The sequence below is a fragment of the Schistocerca americana genome, chromosome 1 (assembly GCF_021461395.2).
Source record: "Schistocerca americana isolate TAMUIC-IGC-003095 chromosome 1, iqSchAmer2.1, whole genome shotgun sequence".
In the NCBI taxonomy this organism is placed as follows: Eukaryota; Metazoa; Arthropoda; class Insecta; order Orthoptera; family Acrididae; genus Schistocerca; species Schistocerca americana.
The window spans coordinates 44,508,626-44,521,958 of NC_060119.1; positions in this window are offsets into that span (position 1 = coordinate 44,508,626).

Genomic DNA, 13,333 nt, shown 5'->3' on the forward strand with positions numbered 1-13,333 from the left:
GAATGTTGGAAATGGTGCTTTCTGAGGCTCCTTACAGTTCTTGTTCATCAATGGTAGAAAGTAAGGGAGACATGGTCAGATGTGCGCTAACTGTGTCTACAGATGGTGAATGTTGGAAATGGTGCTTTCTGAGCTCCTTACTGTTCTCCTTCACCTAGGGTAGTGAGTAACGTAGACGTGTACAGCTGTACGCTAACTATGTCTACAGATGGTGAATGTTGGAAATGGTGCTTTCTGAGGCTCAATACAGTTCTTGTTCATCAAGGGTAGAAAGTAAGGGAGACATGGTCAGATGTGCGCTAACTGTGTCTACAGATGGTGAATGTTGGAAATGATGCTTTCTGAGGCTCCTTACAGTTCTTGTTCATCAAGGGTAGAAAGTAAGGGAGACATGGTCAGATGTGCGCTAAATGTGTCTACAGATGGTGAATGTTGGAAATGGTGCTTTCTGAGGCTCCTTACAGTTCTTGTTCATCAAGGGTAGAAACTAAGGGAGACATGGTCAGATGTGCGCTAACTGTGTCTACAGATAGTGAATGTTGGAAATGATGCTTTCTGAGGCTCCTTACAGTTGTTGTTCATCAAGGGTAGAAAGTAAGGGAGACATGGTCAGATGTGCGCTAACTGTGTCTACAGATGGTGAATGTTGGAAATGGTGCTTTCTGAGGCTCCTTAAAGTTCTTGTTCATCAATGGTAGAAAGTAAGGGAGACATGGTCAGATGTGCGCTAACTGTGTCTACAGATGGTGAACGTTGAAAATGGTGCCTTCTGAGCTCCTTACTGTTCTCCTTCACCTAGGGTAGTGAGTAAGGTAGACGTGTACAGCTGTACGCTAACTATCTCTACAGATGGTGAATGTTGGAAATGGTGCTTTCTGAGGCTCCTTACAGTTCTTGTTCATCAAGGGTAGAAAGTAAGGGATACATGGTCAGATGTGCGCTAACTGTGTCTACAGATGGTGAATGTTGGAAATGGTGCTTTCTGAGGCTCCTTACAGTTCTTGTTCATCAAGGGTAGAAAGTAAGGGAGACATGGTCAGATGTGCGCTAACTGTGTCTACAGATGGTGAATGTTGGAAATGGTGCCTTCTGAGCTCCTTACTGTTCTCCTTCACCTAGGGTAGTGAGTAAGGTAGACGTGTACAGCTGTACGCTAACTATGTCTACAGATGGTGAATGTTGGAAATGGTGTTTCTGAGTCTCCTTACAGTTCTTGTTCATCAAGGGTAGAAAGTAAAAGAGACATGGTCAGATGTGGGCTAACTGTGTCTACAGATAGTGAATGTTGGAAATGGTGCTTTCTGAGGCTCCTTACAGTTCTTGTTCGTCAAGGGTAGAAAGTAAGGGAGACATGGTCAGATGTGCGCTAACTGTGTCTACAGATGGTGAATGTTGGAAATGGTGCTTTCAGAGGCTCCTTACAGTTTTTGTTCATCAAGGGTAGAGCGTAAGGGAGACATGGTCAGATGTGCGCTAACTGTGTCTACAGATGGTGAATGTTGGAAATGGTGCCTTCTGAGCTCCTTACTGTTCTCCTTCACCTAGGGTAGTGAGTAAGGTAGACGTGTACAGCTGTACGCTAACTATGTCTACAGATGGTGAATGTTGGAAATGATGCTTTCTGAGGCTCCTTACAGTTCTTGTTCATCAAGGGTAGAAAAGAAGGGAGACATGGTCAGATGTGCGCTAACTGTGTCTACAGATGGTGAATGTTGGAATGGTGCTTTCTGAGGCTCCTTACAGTTCTTGTTCATCAAGTGTAGAAAGTAAGGGAGACATGGTCAGATGTGCGCTAACTGTGTCTACAGATAGTGAATGTTGGAAATGGTGCTTTCTGAGGCTCCTTACAGTTCTTGTTCATCAAGGGTAGAAAGTAAGGGAGACATGGTCAGATGTGCGCTAACTGTGTCTACAGATGGTGAATGTTGGAAATGGTGCTTTCTGAGGCTCCTTACAGTTCTTGTTCATAAAGTGTAGAAAGTAAGGGAGACATGGTCAGATGTGCGCTAACTGTGTCTACAGATGGTGAATGTTGGAAATGGTGCCTTCTGAGCACCTTACTGTTCTCCTTCACCTAGGGTAGTGAGTAAGGTAGACGTGTACAGCTGTACGCTAACTATGGCTACACATGGTGAATGTTGGAAATGGTGCTTTCTGAGGCTCCTTACAGTTCTTGTTCTTCAAGAGTAGAAAGTAAGGGAGACATGGTCAGATGTGCGCTAACAGTGTCTACAGATAGTGAATGTTGGAAATGGTGCTTTCTGAGGCTCCTTACAGTTCTTGTTCATCAAGGGTAGAAAGTAAGGGAGACATGGTCAGATGTGCGCTAACTGTGTCTACAGATGGTGAATGTTGGAAATGGTGCCTTCTGAGCTCCTTACTGTTCTCCTTCACCTAGGGTAGTGAGTAAGGTAGACGTGTACAGCTGTACGCTAACTATGTCTACAGATGGTGAATGTTGGAAATGGTGCTTTCTGAGGCTCCTTACAGTTCTTGTTCATCAAGGGTAGAAAGTAAGGGAGACATGGTCAGATGTGCGCTAACTGTGTCTAGATGGTGAATGTTGGAAATGGTGCTTTCTGAGGCTCCTTATAGTTCTTGTTCATCAAGGGTAGAAAGTAAGGGAGACATGGTCAGATGTGCGCTAACTGTGTCTACAGACGGTGAATGTTGGAAATGGTGCTTTCTGAGGCTCCTTACAGTTCTTGTTCATCAAGGGTAGAAAGTAAGGGAGACATGGTGAGGTGTGCGCTAACTGTGTCTACAGATGGTGAATGTTGGAAATGGTGCTTTCTGAGGCTCCTTACAGTTCTTGTTCATCAAGGGTAGAAAGTAAGGGAGACATAGTCAGATGTGCGCTAACTGTGTTTACAGATGGTGAATGTTGGAAATGGTGCTTTCTGAGGCTCCTTACAGTTCTTGTTCATCAAGGGTATAAAGTAAGGGAGACATGGTCAGATGTGCGCTAACTGTGTCTACAGATGGTGAATGTTGGAAATGGTGCTTTCTGAGGCTCCTTACAGTTCTTGTTCATCAAGGGTATAAAGTAAGGGAGACATGGTCAGATGTGCGCTAACTGTGTCTACAGATGGTGAATGTTGGAAATGATGCTTTCTGAGGCTCCTTACAGTTCTTGTTCATCAAGGGTAGAAAGTAAGGGAGATATGGTCAGATGTGCGCTAACTGTATCTACAGATGGTGAATGTTGGAAATGGTGCATTCTGAGGCTCCTTACAGTTCTTGTTCAGCAAGGGTAGAAAGTAAGGGAGACATGGTCAGATGTGCGCTAACTGTGTCTACAGATGGTGAATGTTGGAAATGGTGCCTTCTGAGCTCCTTACTGTTCTCCTTCAAATAGGGTAGTGAGTAAGGTAGACGTGTACAGCTGTACGCTAACTATGTCTACAGATGGTGAATGTTGGAAATGGTGTTTCTGAGTCTCCTTACAGTTCTTGTTCATCAAGGGTAGAAAGTAAAAGAGACATGGTCAGATGTGCGCTAACTGTGTCTACAGATAGTGAATGTTGGAAATGGTGCTTTCTGAGGCTCCTTACAGTTCTTGTTCGTCAAGGGTAGAAAGTAAGGGAGACATGGTCAGATGTGCGCTAACTGTGTCTACAGATGGTGAATGTTGGAAATGGTGCTTTCTGAGGCTCCTTACAGTTTTTGTTCATCAAGGGTAGAGCGTAAGGGAGACATGGTCAGATGTGCGCTAACTGTGTCTACAGATGGTGAATGTTGGAAAGGGTGCCTTCTGAGCTCCTTACTGTTCTCCTTCACCTAGGGTAGTGAGTAAGGTAGACGTGTACAGCTGTACGCTAACTATGTCTACAGATGGTGAATGTTGGAAATGATGCTTTCTGAGGCTCCTTACAGTTCTTGTTCATCAAGGGTAGAAAAGAAGGGAGACATGGTCAGATGTGCGCTAACTGTGTCTACAGACAGTGAATGTTGGAAATGGTGCTTTCTGAGGCTCCTTACAGTTCTTGTTCATCAAGGGTAGAAAGTAAGGGAGACATGGTGAGATGTGCGCTAACTGTGTCTACAGATGGTGAATGTTGGAAATGGTGCTTTCTGAGGCTCCTTACAGTTCTTGTTCATCAAGGGTAGAAAGTAAGGGAGACATAGTCAGATGTGCGCTAACTGTGTTTACAGATGGTGAATGTTGGAAATGGTGCTTTCTGAGGCTCCTTACAGTTCTTGTTCATCAAGGGTATAAAGTAAGGGAGACATGGTCAGATGTGCGCTAACTGTGTCTACAGATGGTGAATGTTGGAAATGATGCTTTCTGAGGCTCCTTACAGTTCTTGTTCATCAAGGGTAGAAAGTAAGGGAGATATGGTCAGATGTGCGCTAACTGTATCTACAGATGGTGAATGTTGGAAATGGTGCTTTCTGAGGCTCCTTACAGTTCTTGTTCATCAAGGGTAGAAAGTAAGGGAGACATGGTCAGATGTGCGCTAACTGTATCTACAGATGGTGAATGTTGGAAATGGTGCCTTCTGAGCTCCTTACTGTTTTCCTTCACCTAGGGTAGTGAGTAAGGTAGACGTGTACAGCTGTACGCTAACTATGTCTACAGATGGTGAATGTTGGAAATGGTGCTTTCTGAGGCTCCTTACAGTTCTTATTCATCAAGGGGGAGAAAGTAAGGGAGACATGGTCAGATGTGCGCTAACTGTGTCTACAGATAGTGAATGTTGGAAATGGTGCTTTCTGAGGCTCCTTACAGTTCTTGTTCATCAAGGGTAGAAAGTAAGGGAGACATGGTCAGATGTGCGCTAACTGTGTCTACAGATGGTGAATGTTGGAAATGGTGCATTCTGAGGCTCCTTACAGTTCTTGTTCAGCAAGGGTAGAAAGTAAGGGAGACATGGTCAGATGTGCGCTAACTGTGTCTACAGATGGTGAATGTTGGAAATGGTGCCTTCTGAGCTCCTTACTGTTCTCCTTCACCTAGGGTAGTGAGTAAGGTAGACGTGTACAGCTGTACGCTAACTATGTCTACAGATGGTGAATGTTGGAAATGGTGCTTTCTGAGTCTCCTTACAGTTCTTGTTCATCAAGGGTAGAAAGTAAAAGAGACATGGTCAGATGTGCGCTAACTGTGTCTACAGATAGTGAATGTTGGAAATGGTGCTTTCTGAGGCTCCTTACAGTTCTTGTTCATCAAGGGTAGAAAGTAAGGGAGACATGGTCAGATGTGCGCTAACTGTGTCTACAGATGGTGAATGTTGGAAATTTTGCCTTCTGAGCTCCTTACTGTTCTCCTTCACCTAGGGTAGTGAGTAAGGTAGACGTGTACAGCTGTACGCTAACTATGTCTACAGATGGTGAATGTTGGAAATGGTGCTTTCTGAGGCTCCTTACAGTTCTTGTTCATCAAGGGTAGAAAGTAAGGGAGACATGGTCAGATGTGCGCTAACTGTGTCTAGATGGTGAATGTTGGAAATGGTGCTTTCTGAGGCTCCTTACAGTTCTTGTTCATCAAGGGTAGAAAGTAAGGGAGACATGGTCAGATGTGCGCTAACTGTGTCTACAGACGGTGAATGTTGGAAATGGTGCCTTCTGAGCTCCTTACTGTTCTCCTTCACCTAGGGTAGTGAGTAAGGTAGACGTGTACAGCTGTACGCTAACTATGTCTACAGATGGTGAATGTTGGAAATGGTGCTTTCTGAGGCTCCTTACAGTTCTTGTTCATCAAGGGTAGAAAGTAAGGGAGACATGGTCAGATGTGCGCTAACTGTGTCTACAGATGGTGAATGTTGGAAATGGTGCTTTCTGAGGCTCCTTACAGTTCTTGTTCATCAAGGGTAGAAAGTAAGGGAGACATGGTGAGATGTGCGCTAACTGTGTCTACAGATGGTGAATGTTGGAAATCTTGCTTTCTGAGGCTCCTTACAGTTCTTGTTCATCAAGGGTAGAAAGTAAGGGAGACATAGTCAGATGTGCGCTAACTGTGTTTACAGATGGTGAATGTTGGAAATGGTGCTTTCTGAGGCTCCTTACAGTTCTTGATCATCAAGGGTAGAAAGTAAGGAAGACATGGTCAGATGTGCGCTAACTGTGTCTACAGATGGTGAATGTTGGAAATGGTGCTTTCTGAGCTCCTTACTGTTCTCCTTCACCTAGGGTAGTGAGTAAGGTAACGTGTACAGCTGTTCGCTAACTATGTCTACAGATGGTGAATGTTAGAAATGGTGCTTTCTGAGGCTCCTTACAGTTCTTGTTCATCAAGGGTAGAAAGTATGGGAGACATGGTCAGATGTGCGCTAACTGTGTCTACAGATGGTGAATGTTGGAAATGGTGCTTTCTGAGGCTCCTTACAGTTCTTGTTCATCAAGGGTAGAAAGTAAGGGAGACATGGTCAGATGTGCGCTAACTGTGTCTATAGATGGTGAATGTTGGAAATGGTGCTTTCTGAGGCTCCTTACAGTTCTTGCTCATCAAGGGTAGAAAGTAAGGGGGACATGGTAAGATGTGCGCTAACTGTGTCTACAGATGGTGAACGTTGGAAATGGTGCCTTCTGAGCTCCTTACTGTTCTCCTTCACCTAGGGTAGTGAGTAAGGTAGACGTGTACAGCTGTACGCTAACTATGTCTACAGATGGTGAATGTTGGAAATGGTGCTTTCTGAGGCTCCTTACAGTTCTTGTTCATCAAGGAAAGAAAGTTAGGGAGACATGGTCAGATGTGCGCTAACTGTGTCTACCGATGGTGAATGTTGGAAATGGTGCTTTCTGAGGCTCCTTACAGTTCTTGTTCATCAAGGGTAGAAAGTAAGGGGGACATGGTAAGATGTGCGCTAACTGTGTCTACAGATGGTGAATGTTGGAAATGGTGCCTTCTGAGCTCCTTACTGTTCTCCTTCACCTAGGGTAGTGAGTAAGGTAGACGTGTACAGCTGTACGCTAACTATGTCTACAGGTGGTGAATGTTGGAAATGGTGCTTTCTGAGGCTCCTTACAGTTCTTATTCATCAAGGGTAGAAAGTAAGGGAGACATGGTCAGATGTGCGCTAACTGTGTCTACAGATAGTGAATGTTGGAAATGGTGCTTTCTGAGGCTCCTTACAGTTCTTGTTCATCAAGGGTAGAAAGTAAGGGAGACATGGTCAGTTGTGCGCTAACTGTGTCTACAGATGGTGAATGTTGGAAATGGTGCTTTCTGAGGCTCCTTACAGTTCTTGTTCATCAAGGGTAGAAAGTAAGGGAGACATGGTCAGATGTGCGCTAACTGTGTCTACAAATGGTGAATGTTGGAAATGGTGCTTCCTGAGGCTCCTTACAGTTCTTGTTCATCAAGGGTAGAAAGTAAGGGAGACATGGTCAGATGTGCGCTAACTGTGTCTACAGATGGTGAATGTTGGAAATGGTGCTCTCTGAGGCTCCTTACAGTTCTTGTTCATCAAGGGTAGAAAGTAAGGGAGACATGGTCAGATGTGCGCTAACTGTGTCTACAGATGGTGAATGTTGGAAATGGTGCTTTCTGAGGCTCCTTACAGTTCTTGTTCATCTTGGGTAGAAAGTAAGGGAGACATGGTCAGATGTGCGCTAACTGTGTCTACAGATGGTGAATGTTGGAAATGGTGCTTTCTGAGGCTCCTTACAGTTCTTGTTCATCAAGGGTAGAAAGTAAGGGAGACATGGTCAGATGTGCGCTAACTGTGTCTACAGATGGTGAATGTTGGAAATGGTGCTTTCTGAGGCTCCTTACAGTTCTTGTTCATCAAGGGTAGAAAGTAAGGGAGACATGGTCAGATGTGCGCTAACTGTGTCTACAGATGGTGAATGTTGGAAATGGTGCTTTCTGAGGCTCCTTACAGTTCTTGTTCATCAAGGGTAGAAAGTAAGGGAGACATGGTCAGATGTGCGCTAACTGTGTCTACAAATGGTGAATGTTGGAAATGGTGCTTCCTGAGGCTCCTTACAGTTCTTGTTCATCAAGGGTAGAAAGTAAGGGAGACATGGTCAGATGTGCGCTAACTGTGTCTGCAGATGGTGAATGTTGGAAATGGTGCTTTCTGAGGCTCCTTACAGTTCTTGTCCATCAAGGGTAGAAAGTAAGGGAGACATGGTCAGATGTGCGCTAACTGTGTCTACAGATGGTGAATGTTGGAAATGGTGCCTTCTGAGCTCCTTACTGTTCTCCTTCACCTAGGTTAGTGAGTAAGGTAGACGTGTACAGCTGTACGCTAACTATGTCTACAGATGGTGAATGTTGGAAATGGTGCTTTCTGAGGCTCCTTACAGTTCTTGTTCATCGAGGGTAGAAAGTAAGGGAGACATGGTCAGATGTGCGCTAACTGTGTCTACAGATGGTGAATGTTGGAAATGGTGCTTTCTGAGGCTCCTTACAGTTCTTGTTCATCAAGGGTAGAAAGTAAGGGAGACATGGTCGGATGTGCCCCAACTGTGTCTACAGACAGTGAATGTTGGAAATGGTGCCTTCTGAGCTCCTTACTGTTCTCCTTCGCCTAGGGTAGTGAGTAAGGTAGACGTGTACAGCTGTACGCATACTATGTCTACAGATGGTGAATGTAGGAAATGGTGCTTTCTGAGGCTCCTTACAGTTCTTGTTCAACAAGGGTAGAAAGTAAGGGAGACATGGTCAGATGTGCGCTAACTGTGTCTACAGATGGTGATTGTTGGAAATGATGCCTTCTGAGCTCCTTACTGTTCTCCTTCACCTAGGGTAGTGAGGAAGGTAGACGTGTACAGCTGTACGCTAACTATGTCTACAGATGGTGAATGTTGGAAATGGTGCTTTCTGAGGCTCCTTACAGTTCTTGTTCATCAAGGGTAGAAAGTAAGGGAGACATGGTCAGATGTGCGCTAACTTTGTCTACAGATGGTGAATGTTGGAAATGGTGTTTTCTGAGGCTCCTTACAGTTCTTGTTCATCAAGGGTAGAAAGTAAGGGAGACATGGTCAGATGTGCGCTAACTGTGTCTACAGATAGTGAATGTTGGAAATGGTGCTTTCTGAGGCTCCTTACAGTTCTTGTTCATCAAGGGTAGAAAGTAAGGGAGACATGGTGAGATGTGCGCTAACTGTGTCTACAGATGGTGAATGTTGGAAATGGTGCCTTCTGAGCTCCTTACTGTTCTCCTTCACCTAGGGTAGTGAGTAAGGTAGATGTGTACAGCTGTACGCTAACTATGTCTACAGATGGTGAATGTTGGAAATGGTGCTTTCTGAGGCTCCTTACTGTTCTTGTTCATCAAGGGTAGAAAGTAAGGGAGACATGGTCAGATGTGCGCTAACTGTGTCTACAGATGGTGAATGTTGGAAATGGTGCTTTCTGAGGCTCCTTACAGTTCTTGTTCATCAAGGGTAGAAAGTAAAGGAGGCATGGTCAGATGTGCGCTAACTGTGTCTACAGATGGTGAATGTTGGAAATGGTGATTTCTGAGGCTCCTTACAGTTCTTGTTCATCAAGGGTAGAAAGTAAGGGAGGCATGGTCAGATGTGCGCTAACTGTGTCTACAGATGGTGAATGTTGGAAATGGTGCCTTCTGAGCTCCTTACTGTTCTCCTTCACCTAGGGTAGTGAGTAAGGTAGACGTGTACAGCTGTACGCTAACTATGTCTACAGATGGTGAATGTTGGAAATGGTGCTTTCTGAGGCTCCGTACAGTTCTTGTTCATCAAGGGTAGAAAGTAAGGGAGACATGGTCAGATGTGCGCTGACTGTGTCTGCAGATGGTGAATGTTGGAAATGGTGCCTTCTGAGCTCCTTACTGTTCTCCTTCACCTAGGGTAGTAAGTGATGTAGACATGTACAGCTGTACGCTAACTATGTCTACAGATGGTGAATGTTGGAAATGGTGCTTTCTGAGGCTCCTTACAGTTCTTGTTCATCAAGGGTAGAAAGTAAGGGAGACATGGTCAGATGTGCGCTAACTGTGTCTACAGATGGTGAATGTTGGAAATGGTGCTTTCTGAGGCTCCTTACAGTTCTTGTTCATCAAGGGTAGAAAGTAAGGGAGACATGGTCAGATGTGCGCTAACTGTGTCTACAGATGGTGAATGTTGGAAATGGTGCTTTCTGTGGCTCCTTACAGTTCTTGTTCATCAAGGGTAGAAAGTAAGGGAGACATGGTCAGATGTGCGCTAACTGTGTCTACAGATGGTGAATGTTGGAAATGGTGCTTTCTGAGGCTCCTTACAGTTCTTGTTCATCAAGTGTAGAAAGTAAGGGAGACATGGTTTGATGTGCACTAACTGTGTCTACAGATGGTGAATGTTGGAAATGGTGCCTTCTGAGCTCCTTACTGTTCTCCTTCACCTAGGGTAGTGAGTAAGGTAGACGTGCACAGCTGTACGCTAACTATGTCTACAGATGGTGAATGTTGGAAATGGTGCTTTCTGAGGCTCCTTACAGTTCTTGTTCATCAAGGGTAGAAAGTGAGGGAGACATGGTCAGATGTGCGCTAACTGTGTCTACAGATGGTGAATGTTGGAAATGGTGCTCTCTGAGGCTCCTTACAGTTCTTGTTCATCAAGGGTAGAAAGTAAGGGAGACATGGTCAGATGTGCGCTAACTGTGTCTACAGATGGTGAATGTTGGAAATGGTGCCTTCTGAGCTACTTACTGTTCTAATTCACCTAGGGTAGTGAGTAAGGTAGACGTGTACAACTGTACGCTAACTATGTCTACAGATGGTGAATGTTGGAAATGGTGCTTTCTGAGACTTCTTACAGTTCTTGTTCATCAAGGGTAGAAAGTAAGGGAGACATGGTCAGATGTGCGCTAACTGTGTCTACAGATGGTGAATGTTGGAGATGGTGCCTTCTGAGGCTCCTTACAGTTCTTGTTCATCAAGGGTAGAAAGTAAGGGAGACATGGTCAGATGTGCGCTAACTGTGTCTACAGTTGGTGAATGTTGGAAATGGTGCTTTCTGAGGCTCCTTACAGTTCTTGTTCATCAAGGGTAGAAAGTAAGGGAGACATGGTCAGATGTGCGCTAACTGTGTCTACAGATGGTGAATGTTGGAAATGGTGCCTTCTGAGGCTCCTTACAGTTCTTGTTCATCAAGGGTAGGAAGTAAGGGAGACATGGTCAGATGTGCGCTAACTGTGTCTACAGATAGTGAATGTTAAAAATGGTGCTTTCTGAGGCTCCCTACAGTTCTTGTTCATCAAGGGTAGAAGTTAAGGGAGACATGGTCAGATGTGCGCTAACTGTGTCTACAGATGGTGAATGTTGGAAATGGTGCTTTCTGAGGCTCCTTACAGTTCTTGTTCATCAAGGGTAGAAAGTAAGGGAGACATGGTCAGATGTGCGCTAACTGTGTCTACAGATAGTGAATGTTAAAAATGGTGCTTTCTGAGGCTCCTTACAGTTCTTGTTCATCAAGGGTAGAAAGTAAGAGAGACATGGTCAGATGTGCGCTAACTGTGTCTACAGATGGTGAATGTTGGAAATGGTGCCTTCTGAGCTCCTTACTGTTCTCCTTCACCTAGGGTAGTGAGTAAGGTAGACGTGTACAGCTGTACGCTAACTATGTCTACAGATGGTGAATGTTGGAAATGGTGCTTTCTGAGGTTCATTACAGTACTTGTTCATCAAGGGTAGAAAGTAAGGGAGACATGGTCAGATGTGCGCTAACTGTGTCTACAGATGGTGAATGTTGGAAATGGTGCTTTCTGAGGCTCCTTACAGTTCTTGTTCATCAAGGGTAGAAAGTAAGGGAGACATGGTCAGATGTGCGCTAACTGTGTCTACAGATAGTGAATGTTGGAAATGGTGCTTTCTGAGGCTCCTTACAGTTCTTGTTCATCAAGGGTAGAAAGTAAGGGAGACATGGTGAGATGTGCGCTAACTGTGTCTACAGATGGTGAATGTTGGAAATGGTGCCTTCTGAGCTCCTTACTGTTCTCCTTCACCTAGGGTAGTGAGTAAGGTAGATGTGTACAGCTGTACGCTAACTATGTCTACAGATGGTGAATGTTGGAAATGGTGCTTTCTGAGGCTCCTTACTGTTCTTGTTCATCAAGGGTAGAAAGTAAGGGAGACATGGTCAGATGTGCGCTAACTGTGTCTACAGATGGTGAATGTTGGAAATGGTGCTTTCTGAGGCTCCTTACAGTTCTTGTTCATCAAGGGTAGAAAGTAAAGGAGGCATGGTCAGATGTGCGCTAACTGTGTCTACAGATGGTGAATGTTGGAAATGGTGATTTCTGAGGCTCCTTACAGTTCTTGTTCATCAAGGGTAGAAAGTAAGGGAGGCATGGTCAGATGTGCGCTAACTGTGTCTACAGATGGTGAATGTTGGAAATGGTGCCTTCTGAGCTCCTTACTGTTCTCCTTCACCTAGGGTAGTGAGTAAGGTAGACGTGTACAGCTGTACGCTAACTATGTCTACAGATGGTGAATGTTGGAAATGGTGCTTTCTGAGGCTCCGTACAGTTCTTGTTCATCAAGGGTAGAAAGTAAAGGAGACATGGTCAGATGTGCGCTGACTGTGTCTACAGATGGTGAATGTTGGAAATGGTGCCTTCTGAGCTCCTTACTGTTCTCCTTCACCTAGGGTAGTAAGTGATGTAGACATGTACAGCTGTACGCTAACTATGTCTACAGATGGTGAATGTTGGAAATGGTGCTTTCTGAGGCTCCTTACAGTTCTTGTTCATCAAGGGTAGAAAGTAAGGGAGACATGGTCAGATGTGCGCTAACTGTGTCTACAGATGGTGAATGTTGGAAATGGTGCTTTCTGAGGCTCCTTACAGTTCTTGTTCATCAAGGGTAGAAAGTAAGGGAGACATGGTCAGATGTGCGCTAACTGTGTCTACAGATGGTGAATGTTGGAAATGGTGCTTTCTGTGGCTCCTTACAGTTCTTGTTCATCAAGGGTAGAAAGTAAGGGAGACATGGTCAGATGTGCGCTAACTGTGTCTACAGATGGTGAATGTTGGAAATGGTGCTTTCTGAGGCTCCTTACAGTTCTTGTTCATCAAGTGTAGAAAGTAAGGGAGACATGGTTTGATGTGCACTAACTGTGTCTACAGATGGTGAATGTTGGAAATGGTGCCTTCTGAGCTCCTTACTGTTCTCCTTCACCTAGGGTAGTGAGTAAGGTAGACGTGCACAGCTGTACGCTAACTATGTCTACAGATGGTGAATGTTGGAAATGGTGCTTTCTGAGGCTCCTTACAGTTCTTGTTCATCAAGGGTAGAAAGTAAGGGAGACATGGTCAGATGTGCGCTAACTGTGTCTACAGATGGTGAATGTTGGAAATGGTGCTCTCTGAGGCTCCTTACAGTTCTTGTTCATCAAGGGTAGAAAGTAAGGGAGACATGGTCAGATGTGCGCTAACTGTGTCTAC